We start from the raw sequence: 14,237 nt of genomic DNA, 5'->3' as shown, positions 1-14,237 counted from the left end.
TCCACTCCCACGCACTCTCGCCCTCCTGATCCCACCGAAACTCCCTGTAAATGAGCCCAGGTTGAACAGGTGGGTGCTGATGCTCCAGCGCACGTGAGCACGGTGCTGTGAGCGGGTCAGCTCCAGGATCAAACAGGTGTCACAGAAACACCCGAGCGCCGTGGGTTTTGTTCCCGCTCGCGTCGCTTTTATTTAAAATTTTACATTTTTATTTACATGTCGTGGGTTCATGAAAGCGAACTTTTGCAACATTTTCTCCGAGTTTAGGAGAATTCACAGAGATCAGAGCTGCACGGTGTCACAATCACGAACAGGTCACACACGACACGCGAACGAGTCCGGCGATGGTGTGTGTGAGCGGGTGTGCGGGTAAGAGTGCAGGAAAGTGGATTAAAATGAGAATAAAGTCGGTGCAGAGGACCACAGGTGTGTGAGTGTGTGTGAGAGCGTGTGTGTGGATGTATAGGTGGTGCCTGCCTGCTGCCGGGGTGCTGAGGCTGAGCCGCTGCAGGAGGGGGGCACGCTCGGGGGGTGCATGGCCGCCGCGTGGTCGCGCCTCTCCGCCGTGCCAGAGTCCGGCAGCGTCGCGGTCCAACTTTTCTGTACATTTTCACGTCACCTGGACACCGAACATAAATTTGGCATCCTATGCAAATATATGCTGACGTAAAAGATCATGTGGTTTTTGTCGTCGATCCCCCCTATGAGCAACGAGCAGGCTTTTTTTTCTCCTCTCTACTGTTGTCTTTAGGTTAGCTATGCTACAATCTTTACTGTACCCAGCGCTAGCTATATGCGCCCCGCACCGCTCCACTCTGGATCTCTGGGAATAATCAACTTCCAGCCTGTCGCACCGTGCAGCCACCGACTCCACACAGGTAGGACACGAGGGAAACTTCTCGTTTTTTTACTCGCGGGGATAAATTTTGACCAAAGTGACCGCAAAAGTGAAGTTATTAAAGCGGCTTGGTTGCAGGCAGACTAGCCGCCTGGCTCCCTCTCTCTGCCCAGGCTGCTGCTGTTGCTGCGGCTGCTGCTAGCGACCGTCCCCCTCCATCACAGCCTCTCGGAGTGGGAACCACGGCGCTCTCACCCCGCGGATCTCCTCGGCAGCCCGGCTGGGATGGAAATACTTAGACACCTGGCTGTCAGGTAACTTTAGTTGCGGGGTGACTGCTCTCCGGGTGTATTTGAGGATAGTTGTAAGACAAGTGAATGTCACCCGGTTCGCGTTGTTTTTTTTTCTTTCTAGTAGCCAACTTTTGCCGTCCCCCCTCCACCTCCGGTGAAAGTGCACATAATAAATTTATTAGCCATTGGGGCTAGCCGTTAGCCAGTTAGCCCCTGCTAATGACGGGCGACCCGGCGGAGCTAAGAGCTTTAGCTTTAGCCGTTCCCCGCACACAGCAGCGGGAAACGTGGCTGCCCGTCTCTGGATGTTGTGCTTTCATGTCGGGAAACGCATTTGTTTTGGCTGCCTCCCTCTCCCCCTCCTCTCTCCCGTCTTCCCCTCCGAGTTACAGCGTTGCTCGGCGGACCCGAGTGGAGGATAAATCCGCTTTTTGTCGGCGCCTCGGTCTCCGCGGAGCCGATGACAGTGCGGTTAAAGAGTCGGCTCAAGTGTTGTTGTTGCCCGCTGTAGGTTAGGTTCAAACGGGGCTAGCTAGCAGACAGCCAGTCTGGCTGGTTGGGTCATCTGAGGTGAAGCCGCCGTCAGCGGGCTGCACAGAAACACGCTGCCTGTTTGCGGAGAGCCGCTTCCCGCTGCTTTACCGACACTTTCCCAGCTTTTCCGCTTTTTACTTGCCTTTCACCGAACTGTCTTTACCGTTAGATCGTCTTTTCGGGCTGTTTTCACCGCCGATGAGCGAACTGTTTGGCGGTCGCAGGTTGAAGCGAACTGCCGTTTACTTTGGTATTAAACAGTTTTCCGCTCGGTGCTTTAAACGTGTTCAAATGTGAGGCTGAAGTAGTTTAAGAGGGGCTTTTGGGCCGGGCCGGTTCCGAGGACGGGTTGCCTGTTTGGTGGACAGACGCTGACTTCGTGCCAGTTAATGGCAGACTGGTTTTCTACTGGTTTCAGGCTGCCAGAATCCACAGCGCTCGGCTTTTCCACGAGAAACGCCGTCAGTGTTTGTTCTTTTTGCACAATTGTGTTTTTAAACTGCATTTATAAGGATCCGCGTTGATATTGAGCTGCTTTTACTCCGGTTAAGCAGAAATGTGTGCGTTTTTTGCATAATTTTGCAAATTCGCGCTCGGTGTATTTACATCCAGCGCCGTGTGTTTGCTGTGCCGTACAGACTGGGTCACTGCTGCCGCCCGTCCGTGCAGGGAAACCGGCGTTATTAGCGCCCGTTTACTCACCGGGACTGCCTGCATGCCCGTATGTGACACGGCCAGGAGGGTATCCACATGAGGGGCGTGGGGTGGCACCAGCCCTCCTCAAATATCAGTGCCTCGCCCCCACAGGTCCTGCGGTCTAATGTAACTTAGTGCATTTACTCAGATACTTTACTTGAGTGCACATTTAATAAACTTTCAATTTATTTAACGATTTCTCCTTAAAAAAAATCTCAGAATGAGCCTTTGCAGGATTTACCGCACTTGCAATCAAGGCACAGAGTTCCTTTTTAACCTTAGTTGACAGAAAATTGGGATGTTTGATTATTAAAAATTAATTGTAAGCTTGGGAAAATTAAACCACACTTAAAAAATACTGTATTTTTTTTTAAAGAAAGATGTTTGTTTGTTTTATATAAAACCAAACCAAACAGCTCTATTTTGGATGCTTGTGTTGCACTTTGTGCTCTAGGCTTTGTTTTAAAGCTTTAGAGGGCTGCTGCAGATTTAAAAAATATAAATCTACTCATATTTGGTGCTATAATATTTTGAATAACACCCCCCAGCAGCATAAAGGTACAGAAAATCATATCCAGCTGCAACATTAAAGTAAAGTCTGCACACCATTATGATCTAATATTATGATGCATGTCGTTCAGTCTGTATGCAGGCACTTGGAGTATATTTTGCAGTGTAATTTAAGGCTTTTCATACTTGTTTTGCTTCTTTACACACTAGGTTTCTTCCTTTAAAATAAAAGTCTGTATCATGGCTCAGGACTGAACACGAGTGTGAAATATTTTTATTTCCTTTGTGCCCCCCCATTCTAAAAAAGTCCCGCGTACGCCCGTGGACGTGGCAGCTGTTCCTTCTTCTTGTAGTCAAACTTCTCCAAGTTCGCCCAGCTTGTGTTCACGATGTTCCCCGACCTAATTTCCTACCCCGAGCCCTGTTACATAAAATCATGAATAATTAGATGCAGCCGGCTCGCATGCCGCTTCAGACCTAACGCGGTGACGTGGTTGGAAATTAAAAAGCCATTTTGACCTGTGACCCCCTTCCCCCCGCCTATGGCCCCCCTTCAGTTGAGAAAATATCTCTAAAAAGGCGTAGTTGTGTTTGTTTTGCAGCTTTCCCTGCTGTCCTCATGTGACTCCCTGCAGTCTGAAGGACGTACAGGAGGAAGATTTCTGTCAGGCTTAGGCGAACAGGTGTGTAAACTGAATTTGGGCAGGTTTCACCCTCCACCACATCCCTGACAGTGTGACTGAAGTGTGTCTTGGCTCTTGGAAATCATTGGAGAGGCTCGTATTTGGCAGCGGCTCCTCCTCTTCCTCCTTCCTCTATACTGCCCGGTGACAGCCTTAAAATCCACCTCCTCCCCGCCGCTGCACCGTGCGCTCCCGCTGAAAGTGTGTCAGGATTTTTTCCCTTTTCTTTTTTTTAATATTATCTCCCTCTCGCCTGTTCTGGTTCATAATCACATTTCCTTTTCCATTGACCGACTTTTTTTGTCTCATATTTTGCCGCTATTGTATCTGCGCCGTGTCAGGCTTTTTAATCCTATGATATGGATGCAGGGATCAGTCAGTCATGCTGCCAGTCTCCGAATCAGAGCACGCTCGCTTGCTCTCTGGCTGCTATTTATTTGTCACAAACGCCAACACACACACACGGGCGCACACACAGCACGCAGCTTTGGTGCGCTTTCCCTTCCTCACTACTACTCTCGCGTCTCTCACACACACACGCGCACACACACTTTTGCTTTTCCTCTTCCTGCCCTGACACGCTGCTTTTTCTCTCTGACACACACATTTTGCCGCTTCCTGGGAAGTGCAGCTGTGATTTGCTGTTGCCACCTGACCTGTCACCCCAATCCCCCCCCACGCACACACACACACGCAGCCATAGTGTGCTTTATTTCACCGTTTGCACTGCTCACATCATTGGTTTTTTATTGCAGAAAATTGCTGCTCCACTCGTGTGTTTTCATTATTCGTAGCGATAGAAAAGGACCCCTTTCTGTGTGTGTCTGTGTGTGTGTGTGTGTGTTGCCCTCAGTGGCATTCAGTCGTGACAGCTCACACACACACTATGCAGCACTCTTTGTCGCTCTGTCAAACTGCTATTTATTTCACGCACATGCACACACACACATGCAGAAAGCATGCATGACAGCTGCATCTTTGCACACACACACATTCAGTCACTCCTTTTTTGCTCTTATGGCGCACACACATTTGTAGTTTGGGTGCTTTATGAAATAGTAAGAGGGTGTGTGTGTGTTTGGGAGAGAGTACGAGCATGCCAGGTTGTGCGTGAGTGAGTGAAGTGGGGGTGATTTTCTGTGAGTCACTGCGTGTGTGTGTGTGTTACTGTCCACTCCTGCCTCACTGCTGGAGCTCTTCACAGGGAAGCGCACACACACACGCACACACACAGCGGGTGCATTGGATGTGCGCTGCTGCTGCTGCTGCTGTTGGATCAAACCCACGTTCCACGTCGACTTGGAGGCTTTTCAGAGGTTGAAGTTTGTGCGCGCGAGCACCGGGATCCCCATTCGATCAGATTTAGCTCCAGACCAGAGATGAAGCTGCTTCTTTTCACTCTTCGCTGCTTTAATAATCTTTTATTCCCTATTTCTTGGTGCTAAAGCGGAAATCTCGCCCAAGGACTTTATGTCTTGGTAATTTTTTTCCCTCGTACAGAAATTAAAAGTGATATTTTTGCAGTTTTTTCCTGCCGTGCAAACATTCGTGCGCTGCAGTGAAGGCTTTCATTACTCGCCATGAAATGTATTTTTTAAAAGTTGTGTGTGTGAAAAGTCCCACTGCTGTTTGTTCCAGCTGTGGAAAGGCTTCCAGCCAAATACGGTCATTTTTCAGCTCAGACCTGCTACTTTAGTAAAACATTAATTCCTACCTTTGAACTCGCGGGTGCTCATTTTCACAACTTAAGTCCATTTTTACACCTGCTTTCCCTCAGGAAACACATCTTTTTACGTCTCCTGATCTTGTAAATCACCTGCAGACGGTGAAGCTTGTGTAGCTGTTAGAGCTAAACTGACAAAGCAGCCAGGCTGATTCATTGGTCGATAATTGCTCGGTGCAGCGTGATCATACCTGTATATTCAGCTGACAGGTACAGAGGATGTAAGGAAATGTCATGCTGTGCTTGGGCTTCCAGCTTTGCCCCATAAAGCTGGAAATTCGCTGACTAAAGTCGGGTTATTTAGTGTCTGGTGGCCATTTTTTCTGGGCTGTCTGTGCTAAGACTTCCTGTTCTGTGAAACAATCACATGTAGAGATGTTCGCGAAGCTAAAAAGAAGCAAAGCTGTCCTTTCTGTGTTTGTTCTGTCTTCTGCTCTCAACATGGGCCGTCTACCTGCTTCCATTCAATCCTGCTCGGTGATGACTGGTCATCTAAATACCTGGCACCAATCAGACAGAGACAATGGCTGAAGGTTTCACTGCAGTTTGGCGTTTGAGCTCTCTGAATGAACCAATGCACAGGTGAATTGAGGCCCTGAAGGCTTTCAGTACCAAAGAACTTTTGTCCCTTTTGTCCTGCAGCTCCGTATTCAGTAGAGGTGGGAATCACCATACATCCCACGATACGATATTATTGCAATTTTTAAAAATATTTTGCAAAATTCAGATTCTGTACATAAAGGTAAACTTGATCAATATTCATTTTCTCTAATATCAAAGTCTCACACTCAGTCTTTCTCTCATTTCAGTTTTATTGTTGACAAACTGAACGGTTTGTATTACAGTCTAGTCCAACTTAACTGAATCAACCATCTGGTACAATTATAGCTATTCTGAACTATGCAGTTTATGAAAACTATGCAGCCCCTTCAGCAACTGAAGAATTTGAAAGTAAATTAAAACAAAATATAATTTTACATTAAATAAAAAAGTTTTAAACTTAATTAAAATAAAACATGTCTTAAATTAAAATAAGTAAACTGTCATGTTTATTGCTGCCAAAAACAAGTTAAACACATTTGGACAGTGAAGGAATGTCAGGATTCTTGCTCAGAAAAAGGATCAACATGCTCTGAAGTCAGAGCACAAAAACCTTTTTGTAACAAAATATCGATTTCTGCTGTCCCTGTATCCATACATTATTAGAAACAAAATATCACCATGCTACACAGTATCCATTTTTTCCCCACCCCTAGTATTCAGTATTCAAAGGTTTAAACCAGGCTCGCCACTTTTGGCCTCATAAATGCAGGATATTTTGGGAAAGAGTGGTTACTAATTTATCTGAAAGACGACGTGACCACTGGGAAGAGTTTGGCTGTTCCTCAAAGATCCCTCTCCCGCTGTATTATCCTACATTTTACCAATCCAACATCGGGTGTTGTTCTTCTGTTCTAGTGTTTAATGGTAGCTGAGAAACTGGTCAGAGGTGCATTTCCTACCAACACTAACATGTTAGATCCAGTAAAATTAGAAATATGTGGACTACTTAAAATTAATAACTGCTTTTACACAAAATCCAAACTAGCTACCTGCAGCAGCTGGGGTTCAAAGTGTGTGCTCACATTGGGATCGGATGGGTGGGACGTCAGTGAGCGTGCTCTCAAATAACATCTGCATTATTTAGTCTTCAGTGTGTAACCAGGCAGGAAGGTTTAACATGTGAAAAACTGCATTACAGCGTCTTAAACCTGCATACTTTCAAACAGCCAGCAGGGGGCGACTCCTGTGGTTGCTAAAAAATGTCGGATTTCGTATACGTCAATGAGGAAAAAGAGCCCGCTGCTCGCTTGACTTCTTGCTTGAATGTTCCAGATGTCTTTAAGGTTTTGATCATTTTGTGCATTTTGATCTAATTAGAAAAACACTTTTAATTACGTTACGTTAAAACGAGCCAGCGTCTCGGCGTCTCCAGCAGGAAGAGGCTCGTTGTTGTGTTTGTATCGAGACTCTTACTCGTGCGCTGTTGTTGAGTTGGTGTGTGTTTTGTCCACATGTGATCAAACACGCGTCCGTCGGGTTCTCAGTCACATCCACTTCTCGCTGCAGTCGGTGCTTTTAGCGCCGTCTGCTCAGAGTGGCGCTTATTAGTGGCAGTTTTTTTTTCCTTTTCTTTTTTTGAAAGGCAATTGAAGAAATATTAAAAGACTCGGTGAGAGCTGAATTACTTTCACCTGCGCCGAATCCAGGAAACCTCAAGGCAGACTGGTCACAGAAATGAAAACATCCTTTAGGCACAATGCTTTGAGTCAACTTTGTTACAGAGTTGACCTCCGGTGTATTGTCTCTGTGGAGGGCCGTGTGTAATTGGTGCTTTTATTTCCATTCTGGCGACGACCTTGTTGGGTTGAAGCCGGTCGCTCGACTACATAAAGGTTTTTTTAGGAGTCGTCGTCCATGTTGTGAAGTGGCTGAGAAGTGTCTTTTTCTGGTGCTAATGAAAGAAAACGTTGATTTGTGAGTGTTTTTCTCTGGCGGTCTTCTTACAGCAGCGCCGCTGACGTTTGCGTTTTTCTGGAGATGTTCCTTTCACTGTTTTCACGGCGACGTCCTCATTGTTCATCCGGCCTGAAACGCCCGACCTCTGAGAGACGGCCGGCGCTCGTCAATGAGTAAACGGCCGGCATTCTTCAATGACTGAAGACTAGCGAGATGCGGTCAGTGATTCAGAGCAGTGGAAGCAGGGTTATCCTGCATGATTCAGCTCAAAGTCACTGATGATATTCAGAGGCTTTGGTTTTGGTCTTCCCCCAAAGGAAAATCATGAGGGCTGTAATAAAAATACTTTAACCAGACTTTTTCGAGCGGCCTTTCATCACCTTTCATTCATTCGTCGCTATAACCAAACGCATACTGATTGTTCTTATGTGTATAGTCCCCCCAAAGGCCCAGTTTGAGCCAGGATAACCCTGATATTACTGATTTAATATCACCAAGACCAAGTCTGATGTGTCTAATGAACTCATCGTACGAAAGGTCTTTTTTATTTTACAGGATAACTTTTAAAAAGGCCTGTCGAGCGTGCAGAGCTGCACCGGCGGCTCAGAGCTGAAGCTGCATAGAGATGTAAGCTGTCTCCGACACCTGTGTGGTGCAGACAGGGCTGAAAATATATCTATTGATTATTTATTTGCCTCTTTCATTCCTGCACCTCTGCTCCTGCCTCGGTAAAGCTGTGTGATCAGCACAGCTTCTTTTGTCTGTTTTAGCAGATTTTCGTCAAGCTGAATTTTCGGACACTCGGTGGAACGATGAAGATTCAGCAGAGGAGGAAGACGTACCGTTTAGATGCTGATCTGAATATGTTGATTTAAAACTGTGAAATTACACACAGGCTTTGCTGGAGGGTGCGTTATTCGAGTGCCTGTGTTGGCAAATCTAAAAACTTGCGACCAAGTCTTACCTACTGATGACCTCTGTAACAGCTGGATGTTAACCCTTTAAAGCCGGTCAGAGCAGCACGCTCTGTTTTGCGTAACTATTTTTAAATCCCGGTAGCTCTGCAACCACGTGAGCTAGCGCAATAATTGTTTTTTGCATATGAAACCGGAGGAGTTGTACTTACATCTTATGCCATCAGCTTGTCCTCGGTCACAGTTTCCTTCCACATATAGCTTTGCAAAAACTGCATAAAAGCACTTGCAGCAACAAAAACATAATATTCCAGAAACATGCTTTGCCGATCCGATCAGCTGTTTGTAACACTTCCTATGTTGGAATAGACGTCAGTGCGAACCGCCATGACCTGCCCGAAACCGGAAGTGACGTAATTTTGCGGAAATGTAGTTTTTTTTTTTACCATCAGGGCCTCATGAGCCTATACTGGTGTTTTTAAAAGTTATGTTTGACTTTATGACTTTCTGTGTGGTTTCTGGGATGCTTAGGACTCATATTGCACTGCTGGAAATAGTTTATTTTGATGCATATGCTGCTTTTTTGCAAATTTGCATTATAATATTTATTCTTGTTTTTCCTGCAGTGTATAAAAATTGGTGTATTTCAAAAATAAAACTATGAAGACACTCAAAAAATATTTCCTGTGGTGGGAAACTATTTTGTGCAACTTTTTTGTATTTACAGTTTTGAGGGATAAGCCTCTTAAATTTCTCTAACTAGAAATATATGTTAAAAAACAAAAACGATTTCAATTTTTTTTGTAGTTTATTGCACTTTTTTGCAATTTATGTAATTACTATGCACTTAATGCAGACATATCATTAAAATTTAGGCTGTAATGGTTGTATTGATGTATAGCAACTTGAAATGCTCCCAAAAATGGCTCCACAGCATGTAAACATATAATATAAGCTCTGGCGGACTTGGTTCTATGGTAGGTCTTAAAGGGTTAAGGATTCACTGGTGTGTTGGACAATATTGGCTCGATCGTTGGCAGATTCAGACATCAGCAATAAACCACAAATGAATCTGCAAATATCGCCCCGCAGATTAGATGACATTTGTTCAAGTCAGTTTTGTGTTTTATTTATTTTTATCTGTTGTGTCAGAAATGCTAAAAACCAAACCAACCAAATTTTTATTTTAAACATCTGTTCTGTTGTAGAATGTCACGATTTGTGCATCTCTAATGAGCAGTTACCGGAGACGATCATATTTTTGAATACTGAACAGTCGTTCAGCTGTAAAGACTGAAGCATTTATGCACCGAAAAAGAGAAATTTCCTCCTGTTTTTACCAGCGTCTGCTGCGATGCTCCTGGTGGCTCATTTAGTCGTTTGATTTTGGGTTTTTAAACATGAGGGGAAAACAGACGTGTTTAAAAGTCAGAAAAATCCCAGAAAACAGTGAAAAGTGAGGCCGGTCTGACGGTCGAGGGTAAAGAAGTCCTGGAGAAACGTGCTAGCACCAACCTGCATCTTCATCGGCAGCGCAGTGATCGACTGGCTGTTCTCAGGCTCTTCCTCGTCTGATCGTTAATCAATATAAAAACACTGATTTAGTGCTGAGAAGTGCACGAACAGAGTATTAATAGCAGCGCAGCTTCCTGCGGTCTGCACGCAGCTTCACAGGCTTTTCCACACTGCCAAGAATAACTGGGGGAAACACTGAATACTTGTAATTGTTTGAAGTTTTTGGCAGGACGAGGCCAAATTCTCAGATATTGAAAACTGGCACAAAAAAGCAGATTCGCTCCAAAAATATCAGCGATGGAAAAACTGGAATGGGTCAAACCAAGAAAGCAGAGCGGGCTCGTTCTTCTGAGGTCTACTGTACATGCTAATGACGCTCGCCCAAAAATATAATAATGTATGCAGGGAGAAAATCAGACCGCAGAGACGTGACAGAACCAGAGAAGAAGGAGAAATGCAAATGACTTATTTTTCCAGATGAGAAAAGACGGCGAGCTTGTCAGCTGTGAGCTCTGTAAGTAATTAATATTAATGTGACATGAAAATAAACCAGACTTCACTCGTGTCTGGAGCAGGATGGGCGGTAAAGAAAGCTGGCGTGGGTCCGGCCCGGCGGGGAGTCACGTGACTGATAAACAGCGCCCCGTCCTCCACGTGACGACGACGATGATGAAGCGCGAGCCGATCGCTGACAAACGTGTCGCCTTGTTTCTGAGCCGGAGCTGCAGCTCTGCCTCTGGGCCAATCAGTCTAATGTCGACCTGCAGCTCGGTCCCGCCCACTGCTCCGTCGACAGCATCCCAAACGGCCCCAGAGGGAGGTCACGTGACGGAGGAAAAAAGAAATTGTTTATTACAAAATAAAATGTTCACACGCTTTCTGTGACTGATCAGAAAGTTACCATCAGGTCACCGCTCCGTGCAGCCCGGGCGTTAGCAGCGCCGCGACGCTGCGCTCACAAACATGCACGACTTCAGTTTATTGATCAGGAAACTTTCTTTTCGTCCCGCTGCACACACAGATCAATCTGCAGTGAGACTAAAGGCTTGCAGTATGGAAATATCAAAGGGCTGCAGACGGCTCCCTGCTTGTGCTCCCTCCATTAGATCCATGAATTAGCCTCCAGTGAATTCATTAGATTAAATCATCTCAGGCTTAATCTGATCATGTTTTGTCGAATCCTGAGTCAAAACTGGTTTTCTTTCCTTAAACACAGCACGAAGTAAACGTTGTGTGAGCATTTTAGATGTAGATAAACCCGCCCGGTTACGTTTGTGCTGCAGTCACAGGAGATGTGAAACTTGTATCTGAGCAACCAGTCGATGAAAATGACGATCACTGTGCAAACAGTTATTTATTTCATGATTATCCGTTTTCCTCCCAGTGTGCCTGAGAGGTTTGGGGTTAAATACGCCCTGTGTCACCAGTGACTGCCCTACAGACCCGACCTCTCACCTCGTCTCTTATTTCAGGCACAAAGGGACTAAAAATAACTCCAAAGGGTTCCCCGGGTGTTCCCGTGTTAGACTGAATGTAAGATCCTGAAGTAGCCGCCACGACACACACATACTGGTTTTTAGGACCCATGTTTTGAAGCCTCAGTTTTGTGTTCGGCCTCTCCAGCGTTAGCTTTTAGGAGCCACATTAACAACAGAGCGGCGTTAGCGTTAGCCGCTAAGGCTAATACAGTGGAAACTAACAAAATTAATTCATTCCCGAGGGTCTTCCGTAATTAGCTACAGGCTAATTGCTAACTAGAACAACAATACGTCGTTCAATTGGAACAGCGAAGTGCAATTACGAAAGCCAAGGGGTTGTCACATGATTCGGAAAGCATTGTGGGCATTGTAGGCTCAGCCAATCGGAGCCAGTGGATTTCTTGCCATTCAGCGCCTTCATAACTTGAATTTTTCGTTAAATGGGGTCTTCGTAAGTCGGGGTTCCACTGTATAATCACAGAAATCTAAACCTGCTGATGAGCGCTGACTGACAGGCTGATAATATAACCACCCCCAAAACATCCACCTGACAGTAAACTGGCCACGCCCCTAATTAGTCAAACAGGTGAGCAGCGAGTGAGCTTTTAAACATGTGTTTTAGTGTGTTCACTCATCTGCCTATCAGAGTCCACGCTGGCAGGAACACCTGCTGCTGTCGGTAACAACATCTGGGCCGAACGAAAATTTGAAGCACCCATCGCGCCTTTTGAGTGAGGCGATGCTGAACGATAGGCTACAGGCTAATTGCTAACTAGAACAACAATACGTCCTTCAGTTGGAACAGCGAAGCGCAATTACGAAAGCCAAGGGGTTGTCACATGATTTGGAAAGCATTGTGGGCATTGTAGGCTCAGCCAATCGGAGCCAGTGGATTTCGTTACTCGGGCATTTTGCCGTAACACGGGCAGAAATCTTGCCGTTCAGCGCCTTCGTAACAAATGGGGTTTTGGTAAGTCGGGGTTCCACTGTATAATCACAGAAATCTAAACTTGCTGATGAGCGCTGACTGACAGGCTGATAATATGATCACCCCCAAAACATCCACCTGACAGTAAACTGGCCACGCCCCTAATTAGTCAAACAGGTGAGCTTTTAAACATGTGTGTTTTAGTGTTTTCACTCATCTGCCTATCAGAGTCCACGCTGGCAGGAACACCTGCTGCTGTCGGTAACAACATCTGGGCCGAACGAACATCTGGAAACATCCAGTGATCTCTGGCTTTAAGTTGTTCTTTGTAGCTTTACATTAACTCGTGGTGGCAACACCACGGTGAATGTTTACAGCTAAAACTGACAGAATCTGATTGGGCGCACGCTCGGCCCGGCGGGTGGAGTCGGTGTTCAAGTGGTTGCAGCTGTGGCGGAGCAAACCTGCATCAAACTTCTCATCCGGAGATCTTCTCCAAACCGCTGCAGGTCCTTCTTTCCGAGGAAGCGCATTATCTGAAATATATGCAGGGCCGAGTGTGCGCGAGTGTGTCATTTTGTCATTTTGACATAATTTACTGAACAGCCTTTTTAAAGAAGTCGCCAAATTTGTTTCTGTTTTATGCCATCAATCATCCGGTGAAAGTAGGTGTCACTTTTGTTTTCGGCTATCTCATTTTTAGAGCGAAAACACTTCAAAAACAGACGCCGTGCGTTTGTTACCGCTGCTTATATTATTTAGATTTGCTTCTTTCTTGCTTCTTAAACCTCCAAGAAGTCATTTTTATTCATGAAGGGAGAAAAGAATGCTTATTTTCTCATTAAAGCCTGCAGTGTGTGTGCGTTTCTCAATTACTCAACACATGAGTGACCAGCAGCACTGATGGGCTCATCAGACAAAAAAACGTCTTAGATTAGCTCCCCCCCCACATCCCACCCCCCAGCCCAGAGCTGTGATTTGTTGAAGCCCCCCCCCCTCCTCCCTGCCTCTGCATCGTTAATTTGAACCTTGTTTCAAACATTTATCCAGAAAAAGCTCGCTGAGCACAGTTTCCCCTTTTCCATCACCGGCCTCATTGATATTCATATGTTTCCTCGCGCTCGCACCTGGGGGCCGCGGGCTCGTGCCGCAGCGCGGCGCTGCCCTGCTCCGCAGAACTTCAGCAGTGCTTTTCTTTGTTTTCGAATTTCTGCGCTGCGGCGACGGTTTCCAGCGTTTCCTGATCTTCCCAGCTGTTCGGCAGTCGCGGCCAGCAACTTTCCAGGCACGAGGCCGTTTGTGCGAGTCGGCCCGTTTTCTGCTCTTTGTCTCTGTTTCTGTTCGACAGCAAATCCTCCGCTGAGCCTCGCGCTGCTGCAACAAAGTGAAAAACTCTGCTGCCCAGACGCGTCCGCTCAAACCGAGAGCTGATGATGCTCGGACACGTACGCTTACACGCCGTTTGATCAGGTACGGACTCTGACCATGCTGGGGCGGGGTGCACCTCCTTCATCGCCCAGTTTGAGCCTCAGACTGTGCTTCATCGCTCTCCACCAGCTTTATTTCTCTTTTAAACATTCAGAGCAGATCTAGCTGCTGCTGATTGGTGTTTAAGGCTGCATCCAC

At 46.0% G+C, this 14,237-nt stretch overlaps 1 protein-coding gene across 3 annotated transcripts in view; it reads left to right on the top strand.

The window, feature by feature from the left end:
- Window positions 1–504: 504 nt before the first annotated feature.
- Window positions 505–14,237, top strand: part of LOC102785092 (zinc fingers and homeoboxes protein 2-like) — a 130,663-nt gene continuing 116,930 nt past the window's right edge. Inside the window, exons 1-2 of one of the 3 annotated variants that reach the window (XM_087835591.1) lie at window positions 505–878; window positions 1,012–1,152. The gene's annotated coding sequence lies outside the window, so the exon portion shown is untranslated. Of the gene's footprint in view, window positions 879–976; window positions 1,153–14,237 lie in introns of all 3 variants that reach the window. The other 2 variants (XM_087835590.1, XM_087835588.1) reach the window with 2 other exon arrangements.

The sequence above is a fragment of the Neolamprologus brichardi genome, chromosome 22 (assembly GCF_056152115.1).
Source record: "Neolamprologus brichardi isolate AB-2024 chromosome 22, ASM5615211v1, whole genome shotgun sequence".
Classification (NCBI taxonomy): Eukaryota; Metazoa; Chordata; class Actinopteri; order Cichliformes; family Cichlidae; genus Neolamprologus; species Neolamprologus brichardi.
This window is presented reverse-complemented; position numbering and strand designations above follow the sequence as displayed.